The sequence below is a fragment of the Delphinus delphis genome, chromosome 11, assembly GCF_949987515.2.
Source record: "Delphinus delphis chromosome 11, mDelDel1.2, whole genome shotgun sequence".
Classification (NCBI taxonomy): Eukaryota; Metazoa; Chordata; class Mammalia; order Artiodactyla; family Delphinidae; genus Delphinus; species Delphinus delphis.
Window position 1 is genome coordinate 84,928,381 of NC_082693.1, and position 27,549 is coordinate 84,955,929.

The 27,549-nt window shown below is 49.9% G+C and overlaps 1 protein-coding gene and 1 pseudogene across 1 annotated transcript in view; one reads left to right on the top strand and one right to left on the bottom strand.

Moving 5' to 3' along the window:
- Positions 1 to 27,549, top strand: part of CHST11 (carbohydrate sulfotransferase 11) — a 241,009-nt gene that overhangs the window by 51,965 nt on the left and 161,495 nt on the right. The gene's annotated exons all lie outside the window — the stretch shown is intronic.
- On the bottom strand, positions 15,023 to 16,843 carry LOC132434212 (prostacyclin synthase-like; annotated as a pseudogene).

A 27,549-nucleotide genomic window follows, 5' to 3' on the forward strand; every position in this document is an offset into this window, starting at 1 on the left:
ACAATCCTGTTAAAAATATGGGCAAAAGACCTAAACAGACATTTCACCAAGGAAGGCCTACAGATGGCCAAGAGGCACATGAAAAGATGCTCAGCATTACTAATAATTAGAGAAATGCAAGTCAGAACTACAGTGAGGTATCACCAGACCGTGCTTTGAAATGAGGACTAACTTCCGTTGGAAGAAACATCTAGAAGAGCAGAGTTCAAAGAGGCTGTGATTTCTCAGCAGCCTGCAGACTGTACACTGGGAGTCAGGGTTGATCCCTACCTGACCCCTTTGTTCCAGGGGAACCTTGGAGGAGGTACAGTCTTTGGGGCTTTTCCATTGTTGAACCTACAGCCACAGCGGAGGAGCAGTGTTGGTTCTTTGTTATTTATAGTGTTTTTCCTGGATTGGCTGGCGTCCTCTCATGAGGTCCATCCTGTTGTGTTATAAAGGCAGAATTCCTATAAATTAGACGTCAGGATCTGGGGAGTTGGTCATCTGCCAACTATTTTGACCTTTCTTTAAGCAGAATGGAAAATACGTTGTACTTTTACCCTGCTATGCAGATTGCCTCGTTCTTCTAAAGCAGAGGCTGGCTAACTTCTTGAAGGTCCAGGTATTGAACATCATCTTAGGCTTTGTGAACCATATGGTGTCTGTCACAACTTCTCAACTGTGCAGTTACAGAGCAAAAGCCATCCATAGGTGATAAGTGAATGAATGGGTGTGGCAGTCTTTCAGTAAAACTATGTATTTACCAAAACAGGCAGCAGGAAGGGTTTGGTCTGTGGGCCATTGTTTGCCTGCTCTGCCCTCCCTGCTCTACTTCCCCTGCTCTTTGGGGGGGGTCTTAGATGGAGTGGAAGCCTCTTTCTTGCCAATATGGATGACACTGCATTGCAAATGTCAGTGCGTTATTATGCTACAAGACCCTTCCCCAATTGAGCTGAGAGTGGGGAATGAAAAGGGGACAGTAGACCCTCCCTTCTTGTCCCGTTGATGGTGATGTGGCTAATCAAGGGGTGTGGACGCAGAGAACATCTTCAGGCCGCTTTAATCTTTAATGATGTCACTGCTCTTGTCTGGATGGTGGGCCGCCGGAACTTCCGATGCGATGGTGTTAGTGTGTTTTGTGTTGGCCGGCCGGTTGGCCACCATTTAACTTTCTGCCTAGGACTTCGCTAAGACATTCCTTCTCTTATTTCCTTCATCCTTCTAATAGAGAAAGAGGAAAATAAGGTGAGTGCTGACGACTTGACACGTATGGTAGTTTAGTTCTCTGCAATTTTCAGGCTTCGGTCTTATTTCAAAGGCAACCTACTCTACCATCTTGAAGTGTGGGTTGGGATTCACTGGCTTTTCCTTCCGGATGGGGGATGGCTCTATGAAGAAAGGAAAGCAGTTTCCAGTTTTATACATGTGATTTCCTTGATAGACTTCCAACAGGAAAAATTAACACACAGTTGCACACTGCACGAATCTGTTTTCACATGAAGACCCAGAGGAGGTACACTGGGGTCGCGGCTGATGCCTCATAGACCTACACATTCAGTGTTAAAATGTTCACATGCTGACAGCACAGTTCCATGGGGTGGGGTGCATGGAGGTTGGCTGGTCTTGTACCTTGTGTCTACTTGCTTTTGTACACATGCATTGGTTATAGATTGTTAGGAGTAGTTCAGCTTCAAGCGACAAAAGCCCTCCTCGTGCTGCTGGAACCATCCGGTTTCAATCACTTTGAGGTCTTGCAAGAAGAAATAACGTAACCTCACCCCCTCTTTTCTGGCTTACACTGTGCCACTGTAACTTAGATGGGTGCCGTCTCTGTGAAAAGGCTGGATTAACGTCTTTTGCTAATTACAGCTGATTTAACAGAGTGATTTGCAGGTGATTTAACAGTGGGGAGGCTTCATGAGTGTGAAGAGTATTTTTAACCCGGCCGTGTGGGTTTGATAGCTATTTGCAGGTGAGTTATGGGATGTGGAGCTTCATTTGAGGCTGTGGGGAAGCAGTGGGAGGTGGAGGGGGACTGAGGCTGTGGAAGACTTGCATGTGGACAGCCGTTGGGTGATTTGATCCTGACGTGGGTTGGTGGTCGCCTTCCACGCTCTGATGACAGCTGTCAGTTGGTCTGCTTCATGGGGTGTGAAATGGACACGCTCCCTGGTGTTTGGGATGGGGAGGCTGTCTGGGTGCTGTTATGGGTACAGGTGGAGTCAGAAACTTGATCTGCAGGGCATTTATTCAGTCAACAATCATTTTTCGAGTGCTGTAGACCAGTTTCTCCAATTTTCATGTGCAGTCAGCTTACCGGGTTATCTTGTTAAAATGCAGATCCTGACTCAGTAGGTCTGATTCAGTCGGTCTGGGGTTGGGCTGAGATTCTGCATCTCTAACAAGCTCCTGGTTGATGCTGGTGCAGGCCCCACACCTGACTCGCAAGGCCAAAGCTCTGTGTCATTTTGGTGACATATGACAGGTGAAAACAAGCTTCTTCCCGCCTCGGTGTCTTACTTTCCCACCCACGCACCCAGATGCTCCTTCCCTGGGTCTCTGCCTGGCTGTCTTCTTCCTTTCATTCAAGTCTCAGCAGCAGTGTCACCACCTTGGAGAGACTTGTTTCCCTTGATGGCCCAAATCTAAAGTAGCTTCCCATCTCTAATTTACCTCGTACATTTCTCTGAGATTATCTTGTTTCATGTGTCTTTTCTGTCTGTCTCCATGAGAAAATGAGCTCTAGGAGAGCCAAGCACGTGCACTTGGCTGTTCTGTTGACTCCTGTCTCGTCCTCCCATCCTCAGCTGTGCTAGCAGAATGCCTGGCATATAGTAGATGCTCAGTAAAATTTGTTGCATGAAAGATCAGAAGTGCCGTCTTTAAGGATCCCACTGGCTAGATGGAGAGATGGAAAAGTCAGTAACTAGTTGTGTCTGTGGTGTTAAGAAAGAGTGTAGGGAAAGAGTTATCGGTATAAAGTAGTGTGTCTTTAAAAAAATCTCTCGGGGCCTCAGTTTCTCATCAGTAAAATGAGCTTAAGTAGCAGTATCTCCCACATACATTTGTCGTAGGATTAAAAGAGATAATAGATATAAAACACTAAAACCCCAGTACCTGGCATAGAGTAGACCCTGAAGCAATGCAATACCAGTTATGATGATGAAAATGGTGAAGGTGGTGGTTATGCAGGGAAAGCCTGACTTTTCACTTTTCAGAGAGCCCTTTGAGCTCTCTTTCAAAAGGCGAGTAGTAATTCTTTAGGGCAGTGTATTAGATACCAGTGCTGTGTAACCAGTTGTCGCAAATTCAGCAGCTTAAAACAACACCCATTTATTAGCTCCCAGTTCCTGTGGGTCAGGAGTATGGGCATGGCTTAGATGGGTCTTCTGCTTCAGGGTCTCTTTCAGGTCATGGTGAAGATGCCAGTTAGGGCTGTGGTGTCATCAGAAGACACACAACTGGGGAAGGATCCACGTCCAAGCTCACATGGTTGCAGGCTGTTGGATTCAGGGCCTCAGTTCCTTCCATCTGTTGGTTGGAGGCCTCCCTCAGTTCCTTGCCAGCGGGCATCTCCATTGGGCAGCTCACAGTGTGGCAACTTGCTCCATCAAAAGCCATCAAGGGAGAGAGTGATGGCCAAATAAAAGTTGTAATTTTGTGTGACATAATCACACAAGTGACATTTTTACTGTATTCTGTTAATTAGTAGGAAGTTGCTAGGATAGCCCTACTCAGGGGGGAAGGGAGATTACACAAGGCTGTGACTATCAGGATTTGGGGATCACTGGTGGTCATCTTAGAGTCTCTCCACCAAAGGCAACAAGAGGAAACAAGACTGGGAGCGAGGATGCGTGGGCTCTGGTGCTGGCGTCACTGCTCCTGGCAACGAGCGAGGGTATGTCCCTCGCCCTAGCCTTCCATTTCCTCTGCAGCACATAGTGAGCTGAGGCATTTTCACATGGGTGCCAGGGAAGCTGGGACTCCACAGAGGCATCTCAGGGGCCGGTGGGGAGGATAGAGGAGTTGGGAGGTGTACATTCCCTCCTCATCAGAGCAACTTGGCTTCAACCTGTGTTCAAGATTGGCTCTTCTGTCCAAGGTTTTCTTTGAACAGAGACTTCCATGACTTAAAATCAGGTTGGAACCATTTGCACCAGCTGCCCTCGGAGGGCCCTCTTCTGCTGGCCCCGTGTGGTTCTCTTAGCGTTCACAGTGGTTTGCGCCAAGCCCAGAACTGTAGACCCTGAGCCAGTTAATGACATTGGCATCGTTCTCCCATCCAGAATTATGGGAAAGAGGGACCTGAGGCTGCACTGGGGTGGGTGGGGAGGCGAGTTACTGAGTTATTGGAAAACCAGTTTCCATGCTTGTGATCAGAACTGTCTATTTCATTCATTGGCGCTACTCAGTCATCATTCCTTTGTTTATTCAACTGTTCAGTGTCACTATGGGGCCTTCTCAGGTTCACCCTCAGCGTGTTTGGTAAATGCCAAGCACGTAGCCTAGGAAATTCCCATCCCAGCCACATCAGGGAGGGGTAGTAACTGAGGTTCTGCTCACCTTGTGGCTTGCTCCCCGGAGGAGGCCAGGGGACCCTGTTCCTTTGATCTCACTACGTCAGGGTCATCGTCCCTCCCTTTTTCTGGAGGCCGCCCCCCACCCCCAGAAAGGAGTACCTCTGGGAAGAGTGGGAAGCATGGGCAGTGCAGATTAGTAGGGTAAGGAGGACTTGACCCCAGGAGCAGGAAATGTATTTTGGTAATAGGGTTTTCACTTTTTAGACTTGTGGGTTAAATTCCACGAACCTAGAATAACCCAGGGAGAAGTCTTGCTGGTTTTCTAGACTAGAGGCACATACCTTTCCCTTTTCCTCTTTCCCCCTCACTTCCTGTCTTCCTCTGCATATTTTTAACTTGTATAAAAGACATTGCTCAGAGTCTCAGGACTCAGAGCCACAGTGGGTCCTGGTTTAGGGACTGACTGCTACTAACCAGCTGTGGGACCACAGCCCAGCCGCCCTGTGGAGGTTGGGCTGCATGATTTTGAAGCCCCTCCTGACCTTGCCTGATAGGTAGGCTTCTGTCTGATTGCTGTGTCCAGAATCGTTAAAATGCATTGTCTTCCCAGGAGCCAACTCTCCTCCATTAAACAGCTCCTCCCCGAGGCAGATGGAGCCCGCAGGGGGACTGTCCTTAAAAGCAACAGGTTGGGTGCTTGGCTGGCTCACAAAGGAAGTCTCCGGGGAGGTCCAGCCTCCCTGCTGCTCCCTGGGCAGGGGCTCTGGGCCCTCTCACAGCCCGAGGGGCGGGAGAGGAGCCCTGCCCTCTTGGAGAAGGGGTTACTGAGCCAGGGAGTGGGGGAAGTGCTCCCAGAGGCAGACCCTGGAACACTTGACAGAGGTGGAATGCAATCCTGGGATGAGCTCTGGAAGGACAAGAAAGACCTCCCAGGAATAAGAATGGTAGTAATACCAGCTGAGGCTTTCCTAACTCTTCTGTCTATGCAAGATAATTACGTACATTATCAATAATACCGGGGATGACGTGGTGCCCCATTTTACAGAAGGAAACTGAGGCTCCGAGAGCTCAAGGGACCTGGCCCAGGTGACTCAGCTGGGAAGTGATGGACCTGAGACTGGGAGCCAGGTTTGATTTCAAAGCCCACCCCCCCTTTCCATTGCCCCCAGCGAAAAGATCATAAGAGGGATGCAAAAAGGGCTTCTAAGTCAGGTCACATTCACAGATAGGCACCTGGCGGTTAGGATTTGGACCGATCTTTTTGGGGGACACAGCTGAACCCACAATTGTGGGGATACCTTTAAGACGAGAATAGGCAGAAAGCGGGGGGTAGGACTCACGCATAGCTGGGACGCCTGAAGCTGGAGAGGCCAGTTCACGAGGGCTTTTGGACCCTGCTGAGGACTTTGGACTTAGTTCTGGACTAGGCACTGGGCAGGGTGGGGGGCGTGGAGTGTGGGTGTGGATGGTCAGGTGGGCGTGGTGAGCGCCGGAAGGAGGATGCATGGGACGAGGACAAGAAGAGTGTGATCTGGGGCCATCACGAGTCTTCTGTAAAACCCCTCAGGGAGAGACGAGCAGGGCCTGAACCCAGGCGTGGATGGAAGGGTGAGAGAGGAGGGGTGGGGGGTGACTGGGAATTGAGGTGGCCAAGTGGGCAGGGCTCGATCTTGAAGGCAAAGGGCAGGAGAGGAGGGAGTGTCTGTTGAGTGATTTGAAGGAGTTAGTCGAGGAGGGTGGACTTGCCCTTGAAGGAGCAGAGAGCACGACGGGAGGAAAAGCATGCGAGAGAGGCGTGGAAGCCTGGCCACTCCACCTCGTGGACCTCGGATTCATCTCCCAGAGAATGTGGGACCTGGCCTGGTTCATCTGAAAGGTGCCTTCGGGCTCTAACATTCCGGCTCTAACATTCCGAGGTTTCTGTGATTCTGAACCAGTGCAGGCTGCGGCAATCAGAGGAGGCTTCGTGGGGGAGGGGGTCTTGACTTGGGGGAGGATGTAGAGGGCGTTTCAGGGGTGAGGACGGCTGATACTGAGGCCCAGAGCTGAGCTGAGTGCTTTGATGAGCCCGGAGAACCTTTCCCCAGCAGGGCAGCGGCCTGGCCTGTCCTCCTGTCTCGGGACGTGCAATTACTGTCCCTCATCAATATTTCAGTCTCTGCTTTCACAGAGCGCCTCCCTCTGCCTTTCACCTTTGTCAGCAGCCTTCGTAAATAAAAAAGGAAGAAGCGCTGCCCCGCCGGCCCAGCCCGTAGGCCCGAAGACAGAGGGGCTTCCCAGGCCCTTGAAGCCTTTGCATTTGTTTGTAACTGGAGACAAAGGAGACTTCTGGAAACTGAGCCCCCAGTCCCTTCACCTGCAAACTGGGGGCTGTCATGCTTGTCCCCCAGTTCCTCAACTCCCCTCCCCACGGGTATAAAATTAATTCTGTTGTGCCGTCCTCCTTCTCTCCCTTCAGACAGAAACTCTTCATCCCAAGCCCTCAGGCACCGGGAGCACCTCGAGTAGAGACCTTAGAGACTTTTCAGAAATTTTTTTTTTAATTAAAATTTAATTGACGTTATCTAGTTTTTGTTTTGTTTTGTTTCGACTGCTCTGGGTCTTAGTTGCGGCACGCATGCGGGATCTAGTTCCCTGACCAGGGATCGACCCCGGGCCCCCTGCATTGGGAGCTCGGAGTCTTAACCACTGGACCACCAGGGAAGTCCCCAGAAATGGTTTTAACTGGTTGTCAGAGGCGGGGGTGGGCGGTAGGTGAAATGAGTGAAGGGACTCTGAAGCTACAGGCTTCTAGTTAAAACACAAGTGAGTCATGGGGATGTCGTGAACAGCATGGCGACTGTAGCTGACAGTGCTGTATTGCATGTTTGACAGTTGCTGAGAGAGTAGATTTTCAAAGTTCTCATCACAAGAAAAAATATCTGTGACTGGATGGATGTTGACTTATTGCGGTGATCATTTTGCAACATAGGAAAATATCGAATCCGTATGCTGTACACCTGAAACTAATGTTATATCTCAGTTTAAAAAATAGAAACTAGTTATGTCAGTTTAAAAATGGAAAAATTTTAGTTTTAAGCTTCTGTGTAGGTGACTACTTTTGAAGCAGAATCCTCACCTGCCCGGCATAAAGAAACGCTGCGGTTCGATTTTCCGTCGGGGGTCAGTGCGGAACCCTTGTCTCCTGTAAGTGGACAAGGCTGTGCCTCTGAGGGCAGAGCATATGTCACACAGGTTTGGGTCCCCCCACTGGGAGTCAGGGCTTGTGGTTCCTCAGGGTCATGCAGTGGGGTGGGGCGGCGCTCCCAGAACACCGTTGGCTCCCTCTCTAGCACTGCTCGACTGGGACACCTCCCTCTAGCATCTCCCTCTCTCAGCTGTGAATGCAGGGATAGGAACATTGTCTTGCTTGTGTTTAAATCTCTGTATGCTCAGAGCCTTATGTAGTAAGTATACGGTAAAGGTCGGTGGATACAGATTAATGTGTCCAAGTCATTTTGCAAATACTTACTGAGCACCTGCTGTGTGCCAGCCTCCCTTCTAGGCTCTAGAGATAAGAGCAGTGAACCAAAGAGACGAAGCCTGCTCTCACGGAGCCTCCATTCCTGTGGGCAAGACAGACTATCCATGCATGAACACGTGTGGCAACGGACGTGATTTGGGGTGATGAGAACCCCATTCAAGCAGGGTTAGGGAACAGAGTGGGAAAGCGATTTTGGAAGGGATGGTTGAGGAGGGCCTCTCTGAAGAGGTGACTTTTGGGTAGGCACTAAAGGGATGTGAAGGGGTGAGCCAGGTGAAATTCTAAGGGAAGAGTGTTGGTGGCAGAGGAAACACCAAGGATGAAAGCCCAGAGGTGGGGATGAGCTTGGCAGGTTAGGGGAATGGTGGCTGGAGTGGAGAGGGAGAGCTCCGCAAGGGCAGATCATGCAGGCTCTTAAAGGTCAAGGTTGGCTTCATTTCCAGGAAGTCTGTTGACGCAGAGGATGACCCTGGGCATTTCCTGGCAGTCTTCCACGTTGTCTGCACAGAATAGAATCCATTGGTAGAAACGGCTTTGTGGGGCGGCCCCTTGGGTGCCGTATGTTCTCAAGAACAGTTATTTGAGATCCTACTACGGGGAGACACTGAGGCGCGGCACCAAGGACAAGGCAGACTCGGCTTCTGCCTTCTAGAAGCTCTGTCCCGCAGGACTCAGGCTCCCTCCAGCCTACCCTCCTCCCTGCAGCTCCGACGGGCGGCACACCCCGAAGTGGGCTGGGGCCTGGGTTCCCCCGCCGTGGGCCTCCTGCGTGTGTCTGCATGGTGCGGCATCACAGCGTTCCCCTTTGCGGATTGGTCCATCTGGGGTCTTAAATCTAGCATCCGGATGCTTAGGCTTGGATCCCAGCCCAGCCACTCTGTGGCTCCCAATCTGGTGCAGTGCCTGGAGCCACGTGTGAAATACATCGATGTTGAAGGAATGGGTGAACAGCGTGTTGCTTTGGGCAAGTCACTGAATCTCCTGGTGTCTCCGTTTCTTACCTATAAAGCAGGGATAACAGAGAATTAAATGAGATAGTGCTTATGATAGGAGTCTGAGTCGCTGTGCCCAGCGTGTAGCAGGTGTGCAGGAAACGTAACTGCTATTTTTATGCCATTGTTCCGGTCGTCCCTGACTGCTCAAGGCTTTCAGAGCCTAGTTTCCTTTCCACGTTCACTCCCCATCATATCTCTTTTTCTCCCCAAGTCTGTCCAAGATGAGACTCAATGATCATTTGCCAAAGTACTATTTTTCCCCCAATAAGACATTTGCTTTTACCTCCAGGGGACTCTGATGGTGGGACTCGAAGGTTCCTGGCTGCACATGGTGATAAAAGTCAGAACCAGCTACAGCCGTCTCTGAACTGCCATCCTGGAAGAGACTCCAGAGACCACCTTGTGCAGTCCCCATATTTTTTAGGACATTAGTAAATTGCTTTCTGTATTGGACTGATACTTGGTATTCTAGGAGTCTGCAGGCAGCGTGGCAGGGGTGGGGAGATATGAACGCGTGAGGATGCCAGGGCCCAGGGGAGGAACCGTGTGGTCCTGACATCACCCAGCGGCGGTTAGAAGCCTGACTAATGAGGGCATTCTGCACTTTCTTGTTCTTGTCAGTGGTCCCTTGAGATTGGGCCGGTCTCCAGATCTTTTCAGAGATGAAGGAGCAGAACATAGTGTTCTGTCTTCAGCAGCCGTCGCATCTCTCTCAGCCGGGCAAGCTGGAGGGAAACGGAAACGGAGGCTGAGAAGTTGGGATGGAAACACGCAGACTATGTTTACTGAGTTTCTCTGAGCCATGGGATGGGCCATGTGGAAAACTACGTTCTCGCTTCCTTGTGCATCCTCTTTTTTTTTTTTTCTCGTTACACGGGCCTCTCACTACTGTGGCCTCTCCCGTTGCGGAGCATAGGCTCTGGACGCGCAGGCTCAGCGGCCATGGCTCACGGGCCCAGCCGCTCCGCGGCATGTGGGATCCTCCCGGACCGGGGCATGAACCCGCGTCCCCTGCACCGGCAGGCGGACTCTCAACCACTGCGCCACCAGGGAAGCCCCACAGCCTCTTTGTCTTCACTTCCTAGGGCCTGTCAACATTCCAGATCCTCCGGCCCTGCCCCACTGCAGCCCCTAGAGGTGTCTAGTCTGTGTTACTACAGCGTAGAAAGGACAGTGCTTGGAAGCCATTCGCTGGCTATGTGCCCGTCCCACGGAGTTAAACATCACGACTCTGGGCCTCGGTGTCACTGCTCGATGGGAATCTAGGATGTCCCGCACAGACAGGTCATGAGGCTTCAGGGTCCCCGTAAATTATTCTTTCTCCGTTGCCTCTCCTAAGGTCTGTTTCAACATCCATAGACATCATTATTGTCACTTGTGTCGCCTTTCTCTTTTTCCTTAGTTGCATTGAGGGCAGTGGGGGTCTTTCTATAAAGTGAAAGCTGCTCATAGTGGAAATCATTTTAGACCCTCACAGAAGTTATTATTGTGGCTCAGCAGCTGTGCAGAAGTGCTGGGAAACCATTCCCCTGTCCCACCGGGTCCCAGTGGAGGAGAAACTCGTGACCCCACCTTGGGGGCCTGTGCTCACAGGGAGCTTGTAGGAGCGGGTTTGGGAGGGATCTTCCCAACACAAACAGCATTTTTTTCTCTATTTGCAGCAAGGGGCTGGCTTTGAACCCATGAGTGTGGTCTTTATAACTCAGTGCTCAGAGTGTTTGAGCTAATAGGCCTTTAGAGATTCTAAAAGAACCCTCTGTTTGGGACTCAGTTCTAAGATCCTGAAAATCATCTATCAGGAAGGTCCTTTGAGCTGATCCAGGTACCAGCAAACACACCTCCCATCTCTCCGTAGCGTGACCACAGCAGACATCGCCAGTGGATCCTAGCACTTGTCTCCACACTGAGCTAGAATGGAGCCTCGGGATCCTCGCCCCACAGTGTCCAAGACTGAGAAACCCTATGCCTTTGCAGGTACAGAAATTGAGACCCGGAGCCTTACATATCCAGCTCAAGGCAGATCTTCTTGTTAGGTGGGCTGAAACATACACACACACACAAATGTTCATGCACACGTGAAGTTTATACTCATATAAAGTTTATATAAGCAGCTTTCATAATGTATAAACACACATGGATGTGTGTGTGTATAGTAATATATACATAAAACTTCTCCCCCTAGTTCTTCAAATCTGAGGTTCTCCATCAGGACCGATTCACCAGAGGCAAAATTTGCTGACGTCTCTAAAGTATATAAAGTGTACCGTCACTCCAGTAAAATATCGTAGCCGCTTCGGTCAGCCACATTAAAGCTGCAAGAATCTTCAGGAAATTGAGCCTCGTGGGTCAGATGGACCACATTTTGTGGAACAGGCGAAATGCATCTGAGGTTGAGGGTGACTGACAAGTCGGGACATCTTTAGATAGGCAGGGAAGTGCAGTTACAAAATACCTTTGAGCTTCAATCAGGTCTGGCAGAAAATTCAATCCTTTTCTGGAAGGCAGAGAAAGGTTTGTTTTAAATGGTGAGTTTCTCTTTGGGTAGAAAGGTGTTCCTTGGGTGCGTGGGACTTGTGTCACTGCCCTTACTTCCCTGCCTCCTCTTCCATTTCCTTGTGTCTCTTTAGATCCACCTTCCTTCTCCGGGAAACTTTCCCTCTCCTGACAGCCTGCAGCACCTCTAGTTACATTCCTGCTGAGATACACTGTCTTATGTTCTGTTGTTCTGTCCTCAGTGAGACATTCCCAAGCTCCAGTTGGGCACGAGCTCTCTTGCGGATCTGACTCCCTTCCTGAGGTATGGAGAGGGGTTCCAGGCCCACCCTGAGCTGTGTGGAAGGTTTAGAGGCTAGGCTGGTCCATGCATTTGTGGCTCCCCAGGGCAGGTCACTATAGGGAAGGACTGGTGTGTCTGTTCCTTTCCACACCAGGATTCACAGGCTTGGGCTGGGCCCCATCCCCAGGGCTGCTATTTAGGGCTGGGGTCTCCTTGCCTTCCAGCCTCACGGATGCTTTGATGCTGACTGCATGCAGGAGCCAGGCTCTCCTCTCTCTTTGCAGTTTACTGATGCTCTTCTGTCTTGGCAGCTCCCGTTGCCATGCAACAGCCAAAGGTACCGCGCCAGTGGGCCCCTCCCACTGTCTGTGCATCAGCCCTGCTGTCTGTCCCCCTTAGCGCTCAGTCCTGCTGCAGGATGGGGATGGAGGGACCTGGAGCAGCAAGCTGGGCCGATTTTAATTGGATTCTGCTTGCTACGCCTTCACTAATGATCTGTACGTTAGCAACTTTGAACAGAGCTAAGATGGGGTGAGAGTGGCTAATGGCTGGTTACCTAGTTGCTTCCTGGGACTTCGAATGTCATCTTGACGTTTTACGAACGTGACTCTTTGTTGCTGTGGGGACCTCCCCTAGAAATACAGTGACAGCCGCAAACTGTCATGCTTTGTTATTACTATGTGTTTGTATTCACTTAAGCAATGAAGGCAATATTAGTTCCATTTTACAGAAACTACATCTCAGAGAGGTTAAGTAACAGCCAGGATCACACAGCAAGTAAAAGCAGAACTGGGATTCAATCCCAGGCAGTGTGGTTTTATAGTTTGTGCTCTTAACCAGTATTCTATACTGCCTTTCTATTTATAAAAGGTGAAACCCACCCTAGGGGATCTTAAAAAGCTAATGACCTACTTTCAAAGGCAGTGCTGCTGCTTTATGTATATAGCTACATTTATTAAGTACTTAATAAAGTAAGTACTTAAAACTGTGCTAGGCACTCTTTTAAGTGTTCTTATAATAGCTCATTAATACCCACAACAGTCCTGAGAAGTATTACTATTATTCCCATTTTAGAGATGAGAAAATTGAGGCAGGTGGAAATTCAGTAACCAGTCCAAGGTCATAGAGCCAGGATGTGACAGAGCCCGAATTGGAACCCAGTAGTCTTGATTCCATATTCTACACACGTAAGTAAAACTACTAGTTTATAAAACAAAATAAGGCAAACTTCTTGACTTGGTGATTGTGGGGGAAGAAATTCTAGGGATAGAGAGGGACAGAAAACCCTCCGGGAGTTGCCATATTAGTTACTACAACTCAGTCTATGAGACCCCTCATTTTTCAGAATGTTTTATATTCTGAATGAAAAAAAGAAAAAAGCACATGACAAATACAACCTGTCAAATTTACTTAAAGGAACAATCATTAGGATTTGTGGGCAGTTTACTTAAAAACCAGTCTCCCTTATGTTCTCAATATTCTGTCATGAGCAGTTGCTTTTAAAATTTAGAGAAGAACTCAGAGGATGTCTGATTCCATTTTGTAATCTTCCTAACTTGTTGCCTCGTAGCTGAGCACGTCGTAGGCACTTGGGAGCACAGTGCACATGCTGGATTGATTGAAAATTGAAGTCTTATGTGTGGGATTAGAAGATAATGAAGTGGGGAGATTCCAGGCTAGGTATTTAGGGACCACATTTTTGGGGTGCCTCCAGGGTACCCAGGCTATACCTTATCCATCTGTTCTCCCACTCGTGGATCATTGGGGGATAAATTACAGCATTGTCGGTGATGATGGTGCAGGTAGTATTGGGGTGATGTGGTCCTGGGAGCCCCCAACACCTGGCTTTCCCTCTTGAAGGCCGACACTCCATGTAGCCATGTTGATCCTGCTTCATAATCTTAGTTTACAGTTGGCAGAAGAGGACAAGATTGCGAAAGAAACCCTTTGCAGTCAGCGCGCTTGGCCATCCGAGCAGCTCCGCTCCACATTCTGCCAAATTGCTATATTCAGAAACGGTTAGCGGTTTTGACATATCTGATAACCTACAAAACCGACACGTCCTGGGTTTGATCTTCCCATCTGTGTCAGAGGAGCATGAAATGAGCATGCGAGCCAGGCTGTGATACAGCCCATTGGGGAGGATCTAAATTAAATCGGTGGCTCCCCTGCCGTCCCCCCACTCGACGGCTTTCCAGTCCCGTGTGCCCCCCACCACACCCCTTCCTCCCAGAGGGTTAAGTTACACAAGAGCCCAGGTGCCTGTTTCTCTCCTTCTCACCCTGTTTGTTCCTCTCCCCATCACTGTCTTCCTTGTTGATCTTATTGTCTAGGAGAAAGTTGACTCATTTGTAACATTTACCAGCCTCCCTCTCCCACTAGTAGGTGTGTGAGCAGCTGGGGGCTTTACCATCTGTGATCCTCCACACTTCCAGCAAATTCTCTTTCTACCTTTGTGGCGCTGTGCAACCAACCCAAGCTCCGCGCCTTCTCTGTGTCCCATCTACCCCCTCTCTCACACCAGAAATCAAGCTGGAGGGTGATGGGCGTGGGGTGACCTCAAAAAAACCCCCACTCATTTCCTTCCTTCTAGAAAAATGTGCAGGCATTTAGTGTTAGGGATAGAGAAGTGAGTACACAGGGTTCCTGCCCTCAAGGAGCTCATGCTTTGGGGAGGAAAGGCAACAATATGGGTGTTCCTAATTGCTGCAGTTATCGAGCGCTCAGGATGTACGAGGCACCATGCTTTACCCAGATGATCTCATCTGATCCTCACAACAACCTTGTGAGCTTAGGAAGCCTTCTCATTTTATTTTATTTCTATTTTTTGGCTTTAGGTAATTTAATAAAAATTTGGGGACAGAATTTCTTTCAACAGATGCACTGCTAGGCCCCAAATGGCCTTTTTATGGCCAGCATCTGCTTTGACTGGTTAGGGTCTCGACCACACCACTGTCAGGGCCTTCCTTGGACGGCAGCCCGTGGGGGCTGGGGGCAGAGCAGTGGGGTCTCCTAGTTTTGCCCCGTCCGCCCTAGCTTTAGTGGATATCATAAAGGTGAGAGGAGCTGGGAGCGGAAAGAGCCTCATTTTGGAACTTAACCTTTGCAGCAGATAATCCGCAGAGCTTTTGGTGTCTTTTCTTCGCTCCCCTTCTTTCCCCTCCACCAGACACAGCCTTCTAGGAAAAACAGTAGGGAAGGGATAATGCTTGGCACCGTTGGGTGTTCAAAGCTCTGTACCCAGGCCGAACGCAGGCACAGAACGTTGGGCCACTAGGGGCAGGCTGGGTGCGTGGAGTCCCATCTGCCCCCGAGCCCAAGGCTGGATGCGGTAACGGACAGGCACATCACGTTCCGGCTGCATCAGCCCGAGGCCGTACCTGCCGAGGTCAGGCTCGGGCATCTCCACGTCCGGGCTGATCAGCTCCAGGTCAAAGCGCTGCTAGCACGAATTGTTTGGTGCTGCTGACGGCGTAACCCCTCCCCAGGCGCTGGTTGTGCCCCGCTCCCCAGGGCATGCTGTCATTCTTCAGTCGCTTCCCATCCTTGTAAAAGTCTTTCTTCTCTGATCCATCAGGGTTCAGGAATCGGTTGTATTTAAATACCTCTGGGTCTGTGTAGTTCTCCGGGTCCTTCTGGGGACTCAGGAAGGGGAAGAGGAGGAGGCAGTCGCCACATCGCAGGGTGAATTCCCGCCCATCTGCCACGGGCAAGGTCAGGTCCGCCACGACCTCGCGGGTGATGAAGGGTGCAGCGGTGAGCCTGAGGCCCTCAGCACGCTGTCCAGCACAGGCATGCTGTCCAAAACCTTCCGTGGGAGGGTGGTCATCTGCGAAATGGGCTGCTCTACTCGCAAGAGAATAGGCTCCAGCTCTCCACGGACAGCAGCCAGGGCCTCGGGATTCTTGAGGAAGAGCAGGGGCCAGAGGCAGCGGGACCCATGCTCCCCTGCGTGGCCCAGAGCTGCAGCGCCGGAGCCCGCGCCTGCATCTGCTCCGAAACGCCCGCCTCCTCCAGGTGCAGCAGGTAACTCTCCAGCCATTTGCTCCGGTGGGCCCGAGTGGCCGGCCTGGCTGGGGACGGCAGCTTCCACAGGCGGCCTTTGACCCTGCACACCTGCTCCCTATCCCCCAGTGACAGGGAGCCACGTGCCAGTTTGGGGAGCAGCAGGTCGAGCTGGTGGAAGGCGTGGAAGCCGTCGGCTGAGTGGATGCTGTCCTGGGCCTGGCTCTCCCGGGTGTGGGGCGCTGCCTCGACACCGCGCAGAGTCAGGTAGCGGCTCCGAGCGGGCAGCTGTAGGAGAATTCGAGGAGGCCCGTCGCATGCCAGCCACTGCCTGCTTCCCTGGTGTCACCCAGCGGGGCAGTGTGGAGGTTGGCATACACGGCTTCCGTGCGCGCCTGGAGTTCTTTGTGGAGGAGAGTCGGTTTCATCTTGGACTTTTCATCGCTGGGGCTGTAATGCGGAAGCTGCGCGTCAAAAATCCTCTCCATGAGGAAGACGGCGTAGGCGTGGAAGTCCAGCCTGGTGCGAGGCTCCCACACCACCATGTCATAGGAGTGTGGGTCCAGGAGGACGGTGGCATACCTGCCCCCCACCAGCACAGTAAAGATATCACCGTGCTTCTCCTTCATCCTAGTGAGGAAGCTGGCAGCATCTTTTCCAAACTCCAAAGCATAGCCCAACCAGGGGATACTGCCCTCCGGCGGAGGCTCTCCAGGTCGCCTCTCTGTGAGCCGGCTTCTCCCAAAGGCTCCGTTTAAGGGCTGGCACAGCACAGGGCTGGAGGAGACCAGTGTGCACCAGCCCTCTCCCACTCCAGGTCTGAGCCCACAGACAGGACACAGGAGCGGCGATGTTTGCACAAGAGGCAGGAGGGCAGGATGGTTATGAGCCTGACTTCAGCACCACACTTCCTGGCTTCAAATCCCAGCCATGCTTCTCGCTGGCCGCGTGACTTTGCTTCCCTACGCCTGCTTCCTCACCGCGTGCGCCGGCGGGTCAGCAGCAGCACAGCCAGAAGCCCAAAGACCATGGCCCAGGACATGGCAGGGCCGGCGACCAGGCTGCGGCCGCGGAGCGCTGTCTTCTCACTTCAGAGATGAGAAATGGCAGGGGTAGTAGGTAAATTGGCCAAGGTCACATGACTGGTAGGTGGTGGACTCGGCCCTCTGTCTTCAGAGGAGAAAAAATGCTATTATTATTATTTATAATAACATTTATTGACTATCTACCACGTGCCATGTATCAGGTGCCTACATGCGTGCTATCTTTCAGTCTCTCTGAAATACTCCGAGGATGGTTTTATTAGACAGTCATGACTTGCTGAGGACAACATGGTAGGAAGTGGCAGCTTGGGGCTGATACCAAAGTTGGTCTGATTCTAGAACTTCCAGGCTCCTAACCCCTGGGCTGTATCACCTCTCATTAGAACAGTGCAAGGTTCACCATCAAACCAGCCACTTGTTAGAATGAAAGGAAGAGCTTTTAAACTTGGCTCCAGGCCCACAGGCATGGATGGGACCATCTCAGGGTACCTGGGTTCCATGTTCGCCCTGGCTGAGATGTACGATTCAGGCGTCAATTATTTTGCAGTGTGCCAGGCACTGTTGTTGCCGTGAGCCGGGCAGGGGGTGTCTTAGAGCTTGACGTTCAGGAGGGAGGGAACTGTGATGAGGTCCCTTCAGGTCGGGGGATCAGTGCTCTAAGGAAGACACACAGGATAATGGGATGAAGGGGATGCTGGAGAAGGCCTCCCTCAGGCGGGGCAACTGAGCTGCAGCCCGAGTGACAATCTGGGTGAAGAGGGTCTTGGCTGAAGCATAGAAAGTTCTGGAAGCAGGAACAGCTTGACTGTAGGAAGGAACAGAAATTCCTGGGTGTCTTCTGAGATCTCTGAGTGGTTCTGTGTGGCTGGAAGGTGACATCAGTGGGTGAGGTGGAATGCAGTCTGCAGACCGTCCTGCCTGAGTCACGGAGTCCCCAAGTGGCTCCCTTCTGAGGGAGGCCGTTCCGGGAGCAGCAGGGTTGGAGGCCTTTCCGATAGAGAGTGGAGAAACTCACTTTTGAAATAAAAGCGTTGGCTTCTCAAAGTCATGCTTATCACCTCTAAGCCAAAGGGCCGTGATTTGTAATCACAGGGTGGGTGGCACGCACAAGTTCTGGTCTTTTCTTAAATAATAAAAGTGTGAAAACGGTCATCTCTTAGATTTGTTCCCTACCAAGCGCCCCCAAGTGCAGCGTATTAATAAATACAATAATAGTTAATATTTCTTAAGTGCTCCTTGTCTGTGTTCCAGTGGGTTGAGAGTTTTTCTTGCATTAGTCTCTTTAGTCCCTATGAGAGCTCTGTGAGCTTAGTACTCTTTTTTTTTTGTCCTGGTACGCGGGCCTCTCACTGTTGTGGCCTCTTCCGTTGCGGAGCGCAGTCTCCGGACGTGCAGGCCCAGCGGCCATGGCTCATGGGCCCAGCCGCTCCGCGGCATGTGGGATCTTCCCGGACCGGGGCACGAACCCGTGTCCCCTGCATCAGCAGGTGGACTCTCAACCACTGCGCCACCAGGGGAGCCCGCTTAGTACTCTTTTTATTCCCCTTTGAATGATATGGAAGCTGAGGTCTAGAGAGGTGAAATGTAAAGAGCCCAAGGCCACACAGTTGGGAGAACAGGGCCTGGAACCCCTCATGCAACAGCCTGAGGTGTCAGCCAGGGCAGGTACTATCAGGCCCATTTTACAGAGGGAGAAGACTGAGGCATGGTCATGAAAAGGGTGTGGAAGAGAGTCGGGCCTGGAATCTGGGTGTTCTGGTTCTGGCGGAAGGTCCACTAGCCGTGGGGAAGGTGGTGGAACCGCACTCTCTCCTTTGCCCAGACTTATTCAAGGATTCAAAGCCAAGGGCCTCCTTGAAGTTGGGAAAGAGCCCCTAGCAGCCTTCACTGGGGAGCAGGGGCTGGCGGCAGTCCCCGTGGCCACACCCCTTTGGCTGATTCTAAAGCCCATGTAAGGGCTGCATCCGGTCCACCTAACCCCCTGCTCAACCCTTTAATACACCCCAAGTTCCTCCAAATCACCTGGGACATTTTTAAAAGGGCACATTCCTGGGCTTTGAGAGAGGCCTGTTGAATCAGGATCTTGGTCATGGGACCCTGGAATCTGCATTGACCTCCCCCCAGGCAGTCCTGAGGGGCGTTCAGGTTGGAGAACCACTAGTCTAGGTCTCAGTACTGAGCCCTTTGGGAAGGGTGGAAATGGCTCTGGATTTCCTCTAAGGCTCTAGGCATGATGCTTAAACAAATTTCGTGGTTACTTTGGCCAGGGGAGAGGCTATTATCATCGGCCCCAGACATTTTGGGGACAGGCTGGAAATAGCTCGCTGGCTGAGTGTTTCTATTTTGTATCAGTATGATTAGGTGTGTCTGGGGGCTGCAGTCTAAGTCTTTTTTTTTTTTGGTATCTTTAAAAAAATTGTGGTAAAATATACATATCGTAAAAGTGACCATTTTAACCATCTTTAGGCGCACGGTTCGGCGGCATGAAGTACGTTCACGGTGCTGGGCATGCAGCCCAGTCCAGAGGGCTCCTTCTGGAACAGTCTAGGAGGGAAGGGCTGTGTACACATTAGGTGCTTAATCATTTCTTTCAGATGCCAGTGGAGCAGCGGGGGTTATTGGGGTGATGGGGTAAATTCTTAAGCATTAAGTAAGCATCCCCGCTTCAGACTTTCTTGTGAGCCACTTAACCTCAGTCTGAGATGCTGGTGGAGGAGATGCTGGTGAGCTATGTTTAACGTTCAATTTCTATTTCTGGGCCAGGCAGGACGATGAGTTCATTGTCTGGTCAATGCCAAGGGCTGGTCGATGCCAAAGGCAACTTCCCCTGCCTCCCCCAGTTCCCCAGCAGAATAGAGGCTATCTCTGTAAAGAATCCAAGTTTCCCTCCTATGTGTGTGTCGCTAAGAGGCACCCCACGGTCACAACTGGGACTAGGGTTTCAGATGCTGCCGACTCAAGACTGATTGAGTTGAGAACAAATGGGCCTTTTTATATTTAAGAGGAGATTTTTTTTTTTTTTTTTTTTTTACCGTGTGTCAACGAAAGATCTGTAGACCATCTTGTTATAAATTTCACACTGCTGACTTCATACGTATGAGAGCGCTCACGACCCATTTACATTTTTTGGTGCCTTTGGGTTCATTTCTGTGGTTACCACTCTGAGGAGGCCTACAAAAGCTGGCTTGTTCAGTGGTGGAGCACGTTGCCAATGGAATTTGGTGAGCCTCACAGCAGTGGAGGGGAGGGCGTTGGATCAGCACGTGCACTGAGTTACAGAAGGATTGAATTTTGCAGCTGGAAGGGAACTTCTATAGAGTAACCCCCCTTATTTTTTTTTTTTTTTTGCTGTACACGGGCCTCTCACTGTTGTGGCCTCTCCCATTGCGGAGCACAGGCTCCGGACGCGCAGGCTCAGCGGCCATGGCTCACGGGCCCAGCTGCTCCGCGGCACGTGGGATCTTCCCGGACCGGGGCACGAACCCGTGTCCCCTGCATCGACAGGCGGACTCTCAACCACTGCACCACCAGGGAAGCCCACCCCCCTTATTTAAAGATGAGGAAATTGAGACCCAGAAAAGGGGGTGGGTGCTTACCCAAGGTCACCCTGCTAGTTAGGAACCCAGCCCAACACGGGCCTCCTGGTCCCCAGCCCACTGACTTTCCGCTGCATCAGACCTTTCTAGTCCTTGAGCTCTGGCTTCCATTGACTGGTTGGCTTTGCAATATTAAAAAAAAAAACCCTGAAGATAAGTTTTCCTGGAACGAGAAGTCTTTCCAAAATCATTTATAGATTATGTGCCTTCTCCAATTGCCTTTTCCTGTACTCGGGTAGAATCAGTCTTTGCTCCTGGGCAGACGTTTCAGTTTCTTTCCTAAGATCTTGATCTTCCTGGTTACGTTTTGGAACCCCCTGCCTCTGCTCTGATGAGAGCCCTGGGCACCGAGGCTCTCTTTCCAGGATGGCGGCACAGCTGGTTTGAAAAGTGGAATATTGAGTCATCAGCTTTCTGGCGTGGCTTATCCTTTCCCAGAATTCTGAAGTCCCATCTGATGTTATTTAGTCACTGTCCTTTCAGTCTGGGAAATGATTCAGATATAAGCTACACAAAGAACTCAACAGAGCCCTCTGTGATAGGGGTGCTTGAGGAGACATGGAAAGCTGGCTCTATTGTTTGGACACCAACCATCGCTCGAGAGCCAGACCCCTCACATTCCTGAGTAAAAACTTCTAGGAAGGTTCTGGGCTCTTGTGATGTACAATCGTCTCAGCTGCAAAATCAGATTAATTGATTGACTAAATATTGTGTTTATGGAGGACTTATTTTGTACTGACCCCACTCAAAGTAGGAGGTACAAAAAGGAATTTAACATGGTCTCTGACATAAGGAAGAAGCCATATGAGTTGGTGCCTAGGTATCTATTAAGGAGCTTTATTACATGCTTCTGTTTTCTTGTTACCCTTAAAGAATCAGAGAAGGTTGCTAGAAGAACAACAAAGGGCACTATTGAGCCTTGAAGCTCAGTGAGGGCTGATCTGTTCTCTTTCACCTCTGTGGTCCCAGGACAGTGTGGATGCTCAAAGAATATTTCTTTCCATGCACAACCCCTCCCCCGCCTTTTTTTTTGTGTGTGTGGTACGCGGGCCTCTCACTGTTGTGGCCTCTTCCGTTGCGGAGCACAGGCTCCGGACGCGCAGGCTCAGCGGCCATGGCTCACGGGCCCAGCCGCTCGGCGGCATGTGGGATCTTCCCGGACCTGGGCACGAACCCATGTCCCCTGCATCGGCAGGCGGACTCTCAACCACTGCGCCACCAGGGAAGCCCTCTCCCCTGCCTTTTTAAAACAAACTTCCATAAAGGAGGCACCTTTTGTGCAGAGGGATGAGACTGAACCTGGGCCTGTATTACCTGGGTTTGAGTCTCTGTTCCACCACTGAGCTCTGTGCCCCTGAGCAAGTCACTTATGTCCCTAAGCCTCCATTTCCTCATTGATAGAATGGAGGCATCATGATTCATCTTGGGACCGTGGGTACATCACTGAACCTCTCTGATCGGGGATTTCTCCTTTTTAAAACAAGAGGCAGTGAGGATGCGTGTGGAAGGCCCACTGGAATAGGCATACAGCTAAACAAGTATTCATTGTTATTCATTCCGTGTCAGGAATGGGCTGTTTTACTCTTTCACCTCCAATGGAGTTTCAGGAGAATACGTCCATTCCAACACAGGTAACTTCCGATTGCCAGTGTGTTGGTGAATCCCCTGGGCTGCATCCCTGCCCTCCCAACCCCGATTCTGCTGCCGTGCTCACAAAACACAAGGTCGTTGGAGAAACTTTTGAGGCCAAATGTAACTGGAGATAAAAGCTAAACGTTCAAGGAGCCCGCTTAGCAGCCCCAGCTGACCAGAAGCGACGTTTTGGATCACCTACTGCTTCTGAAAGGCTTGGGTCACCACACCCTCAATTATCACCGACAGTGATCATTGAGAGGCACATGGAATGGTTATTTACAAATGGTTATTTGTAATTGAAGGCCACAGATAATGGTCACATAAGGTCAACCCTAGGTAATCAGTCCCTTTTATTTCTTCTTTTTTAAAAATTTCATTTATTTATTTATTTTTGGCTGCATTGGGTCTTAGTTGCTGTGCGTGGGCTTTCTCTAGTTGCATCGAGCAGGGGCTACTCTTCGTTGCGGTGCACAGGCTTCTCATTGCGGTGGCTTCTCTTGTTGCGGAGCATAGGCTCTAGGGTGCGTGGGCTTCAGTAGTTGTGGCTTGCGGGCTCTAGAGTGCAGGCTCACTAGTTGTGGCGCACGGGCTTAGCTGTTCCGCGGTGTGTGGGATCTTCCCGGACCATGGCTTGAACCCGTGTCCCCTGCATTGGCAGGCGGATTCTTAACCGCTGCGCCACCAGGGAAGCCCAGTCCCTTTTATTTCCGATAGACATTTGAAGAAAAGGCTTGAATTTTGAATAAAACCATTTGCTTTTTGCTGTCACGGCCCTTCAGTTATTTCATTAAGGGATTGAAGTCAGAAATCATTTATGACTTTTCCCCCATACGTTATAAATTTGGGGGATGAACTATCTTTGGGGATTTCTGTTAACAAGAAGGAAGAGTCTAGGCTTAAGCAAGAGTATAAGAGAAAATTGAAACTAAAAATTGGTTTCTCGATTTGACTAAAGTAAAGCCAAAAGCTTTGACTACATGCACGGGCCAGCATAGTGAAGGTCAGGATGTTAAAACAAAAATGTTTAATTACAAAGAAGTTTAATTACTTAAGTTTAAGTTCGACATTGGGCTGCCTGTTTCCAAATACCCTGAAGCTCAATTATGCTCATCGTGAAAAGCGTGTGTTGATGTTTATTGAGATCAGAAGGAAGTGAAAGGCCAAAGTGCTTTCCCTCTGTTTCTGTGGCCCTCCCACTTCGGTCCTGATTTCCCTCTCCGTGAAGTCACTCGCCTTTGACCTTGGACATCCAGGAGCTTACTTCTCCCATCAGAACCTCTTAGAAGCAGATGCTTCCTGCATCCTCGCTCTTATGGACTTGGGTCCTGCTCCCAGGATGCTGACCTCCTTGACCTTCTGCTGGAGGAATAACCTCAGACTTGGTCAGATGGAGGATCACCGGGAAATCACCATGATCTATTAATATTTTTGAGTATTAGTATTATATATCAGTGTATGTATATATCTATTCACATATATGTCAAGCATGACTGTGTCAACGGTTTAACAAAGCTTATGGGAGAAAAGCTTGATAATCGAGAAAACTCTACCCCTGTTTGTTGCTTTTGATGTTGTGGTTTTTCAAACGTTTCGAAAGCTGGTTGTTACTTGATTTAGTGGCTTAACATTGGAGACACTGTCTGGGATTTATGGCCTCAAAAATTCTATCACCCTGGGCTTCCCTGGTGGCACAGTAGTTAGGAATCCACCTGCCAGTGCAGGAGACACGGGTTTGTGCCCCGGTCCGGGAAGATCCCACATGCCGCGGAGCGGCTAGGCCCGTGAGCCACAACTACTGAGCCTGCGTGTCTGGAGCCTGTGCTCTGCAACGGGAGAGGCCGCGACAGTGAGAGGCCCGCGCACCGCGATGAGGAGTGGCCCCCGCTCGCCGCAACTGGAGAAAGCCCTCGCACAGAAACGAAGACCCAACACAGCCAAAAATAAATATAAAATAAATAAATTAATTAAAAAAAAATTCTATCACCCTTAGGGCTAACATCTTTAGCCACTTTGCTCTACCCTCTGACAGTGAAGTCCAGGCAGTTATTTGGAGGAGGGTTGGGTCTTATAATAAGGGGGTCTTTCTTGGTTCTGCTAAAGACCGCTACTCCACTCTGCCCTGACACTCACAGGGTGTGGTGGCTTCCAGTATTACTCAGGCCACTGGTTCAGGGACCTCGGCGTTGTGATGAATGGCTTGGGTACCGGGCTGTCTCAGGGGGCTGCTTATCCTGGAGCCTCCTGCCTGCACCCGAGCGAGCCTTCTCTTTGGGGTCACCCTCAGAGGGTACAGGGCATTTTGATGCTGCGGCACTGTGTCATTTGGACTTGAGGATATTTATCTTGGCTTGGAAAAGAAAGCATTAAATTTGCGGTCAGGGGAGACTGAGAAGGAGAGAGGGAGGGAGAAAGGCAGGGGGGACACACTCCTTCCAGGGGTTTGGACTTTAAGATGAGGCATGGGGATGGGGATGAAGGAAGGCCCACAGGTCTGTGGAGAGCGTCAGGGATTGTCCCCACCATCGTCATCATCCTATCCGATCGAAAAAGGCTATGACTGTAAGATGCCCCTCGGTTTCAGAGAAGTTAAAAAACATGAAAATGACATGAATCATGGTTGGCAACGTTGGTGCTTTCATCTCACGTAATCCTCTTAATCTTAAAAGGCAAGTTCTCTCGTTCCCATCTTATCGGTGAGAAAACTGGGACCCAGAACTTGCAGAAGGTCACTCATCTGGCTCTAGTGTAGGAGCCGAGATTGAAGCAGGTATTCTACCACCCTTAGGGCTGACATCTTTAGCCACTTTGTTCTACCCCCTGTCAATGAAGTCCGTGGTGTTTGAACACTTTGATGTCAACATTTTGACCCAGCTGTGTCAGACAGATACGTTAACTGCGTTCCATTACTTTTAGTAAGTAACTTAAAACCTCATTGACATGTTTTCACATTATTATTCTTTTTTTTTTTTTTTTTTTTTGCGGTACGCGGGCCTCTCACTGTTGTGGCCTCTCCCGTTGCGGAGCACAGGCTCCGGACGTGCGGGCTCAGCGGCCATGGCTCACGGGTCCAGCCGCTCCGCGGCATGTGGGATCTTCCCGGACCGGGGCACGAACCCGTGTCCCCTGCATCGGCAGGTGGACTCTCAACCACTGCGCCACCAGGGAAACCCACATTATTATTCTTAATAAGGGCTGGACCCAGGGTTGTGAAATGCTGCTTTCGGTGTGTTTCATGTCTGCTCTGCTCCTCCCCCTCTCCTACATCAGGTAGATCTCTGTTGATAACATTCAGATAATAAACGTTACCTGCTATATTAGTCTAGAGAGTCTGTGAGTTACTGGCTGTGTGACTCTTTGCAGATACCTCTCTGCACTTGCTTCCTCGTCTGTAAAACGGGAATGATAACACTTACGTTTCAGGATGGGAGTGAGGAAGGGAAGGTTAAATAACGTTTACTAAAGTCCCTGGCGTTCGGCATGGTGTATAATAGGAACTCAAAATATGTTCAGCTTGTTCCTGTCCCCCTTCTCCCTGGGTCACCGGATAGTAGTTGGTCACAAGCCCTGAACCAGAACCCTTTCTGACACACCTGGCCATGTCTCATATATATAGACAAGCAAGTGGCTCTCACATCCCCTTGTAGCTGGAATCATTTGCAAACACCTCATTATTGTTTTACAGCTTTTTAATTTGCCCGCGCAAATAGAGCCTGCCTGGCTGACTTTGAAGGAATTTTCATATCTAAACGCAGCCTGCATGTGTGTGCTGCACCCCAAGGAGGCAGGCCTTCCTGCTTATCATGCCAGCAAGGATCTTGTGCATGACTTCCTTACTTTTCGGAGAAAAGATGGGACTCAGTCTCTCCATATTGCCAGAAAGCTTTTTTTGTTGTTTGAAAAAAAAAAAGTCTCAAAATGGGAAATATTTTCCTGGGGAAAATCGCTACGGTAACTCAGGTCCTTTCTTGCCCCTCCTTGGGTTCATTCCCATCCCATTGCATGTCTTCGGAGGGACTGTGGAGTGAGGTTCAGCCTTACATCTTGGATTCCCTAAGAGGGAGGGAGGGAGGGAAATGGGAAGTGTGGGCGTGTGTAATAGGATACAGCTGCAGTGGTCTTTTCTCTCTGACCATATTTCAAGAAGGATAATATTTGAAGCACAGCTTAGCTTCCCCCAAAGGCCACATGTGCCTTTTCTGCCCCCATCCTGAGCTCCCCTGCACTCTCCTGCACCTGCCTCATCCCTCCAGTGCTTGGTGGTGGCAACATAAATTACACTTCAGCAACTTGTGGCCCTGAGACATGCAAAACTTAAGTGCTCTCAGTTTTCAAAGACCTATTGGGGAAGACTGTCCACATCAGTGGCTGCAGATAATTTTGGTGTTGTCTTTGGGAAAATTCCAGCTTTTTGTTTAGAATGTCTCTGGCTTTCCAGTAGCACCTTTAACACTGAGAGCTGATCTGGATCTAGTATTATATTGAAGCCATCATTTTTAAGTGTGATAAATGGTATACAACATGGAAGAAAGGCACGAGGCACCCTGACGATTGTTTTCATTTTTATATGTGTGCATTCACCTAGCCAAGATCCTTATCCTCATAATATTATGAATTCTGCTGCTTTCATTTCAACCTCTTTTCCATATCTTCACATTATCACTTTTAATAACAGTATCATTTTTTGAGTAGTGAATATACTGTGATTTGTTAATGATGTACCTACGTGGACCATGATTTATGAAATGATTCCTCTGATCTTGGACATCTTAAGAGTGTTTACAGGTTTTTCCCATCAGAAGGGAAATACTATGGTAAACATCTTTGTGCATAAACCTGTTAGCTTCTGTTGAATTGTTCCCTTGGTGTAATTTCCCAAGAGGGAAATTGCTGGAGTTGAAGGCGGTAAACATCTTCGCAGTTCCAGTGATGCAGCGCCTATGGGGGTGTTTTTAAAATCAGTGTTCTCTCTGCTGGCGTCTTGTGCCAGAAACATATCAGAAGAAAATAATACAAGTGAACAATTAAAAAGATAATTTCCATCTTTAACTCATCTAGACATATGGAAATGAAAATGTGGGTTTGCGTAGATGGGTGGCTGGCTGCCTTGGAAGGCTCCAGCTCTTTATTACTGTGACTGTGTCTTTCATTGTGGGAGATGATCTCTAGCTGTCTTGTGCTTCTGGAGAAAAGGTATGCACGCTCTCTGTTCACCACCCCCGCTTCAGCATCCTGAACCTGCCTTACGCTCATTGGGAGCAGAATGGTTAGACCTCCATCGTATGTCGCCAACTGTGACGAGAGTTCCTCTCCCATCCATGAAATAACCTAGTGTCCACAGATTAATATGTGTATATCGTGTGTGCAACAGTTAGATTTTGGGTTGGAATAGAAGAGGATTTTGAGGTGTTCTTTTGGGAGATAGAAAAAGAAGGTACTGGACGTCAGGGATGGTTAGCTAATTGTAGCTTATTGAG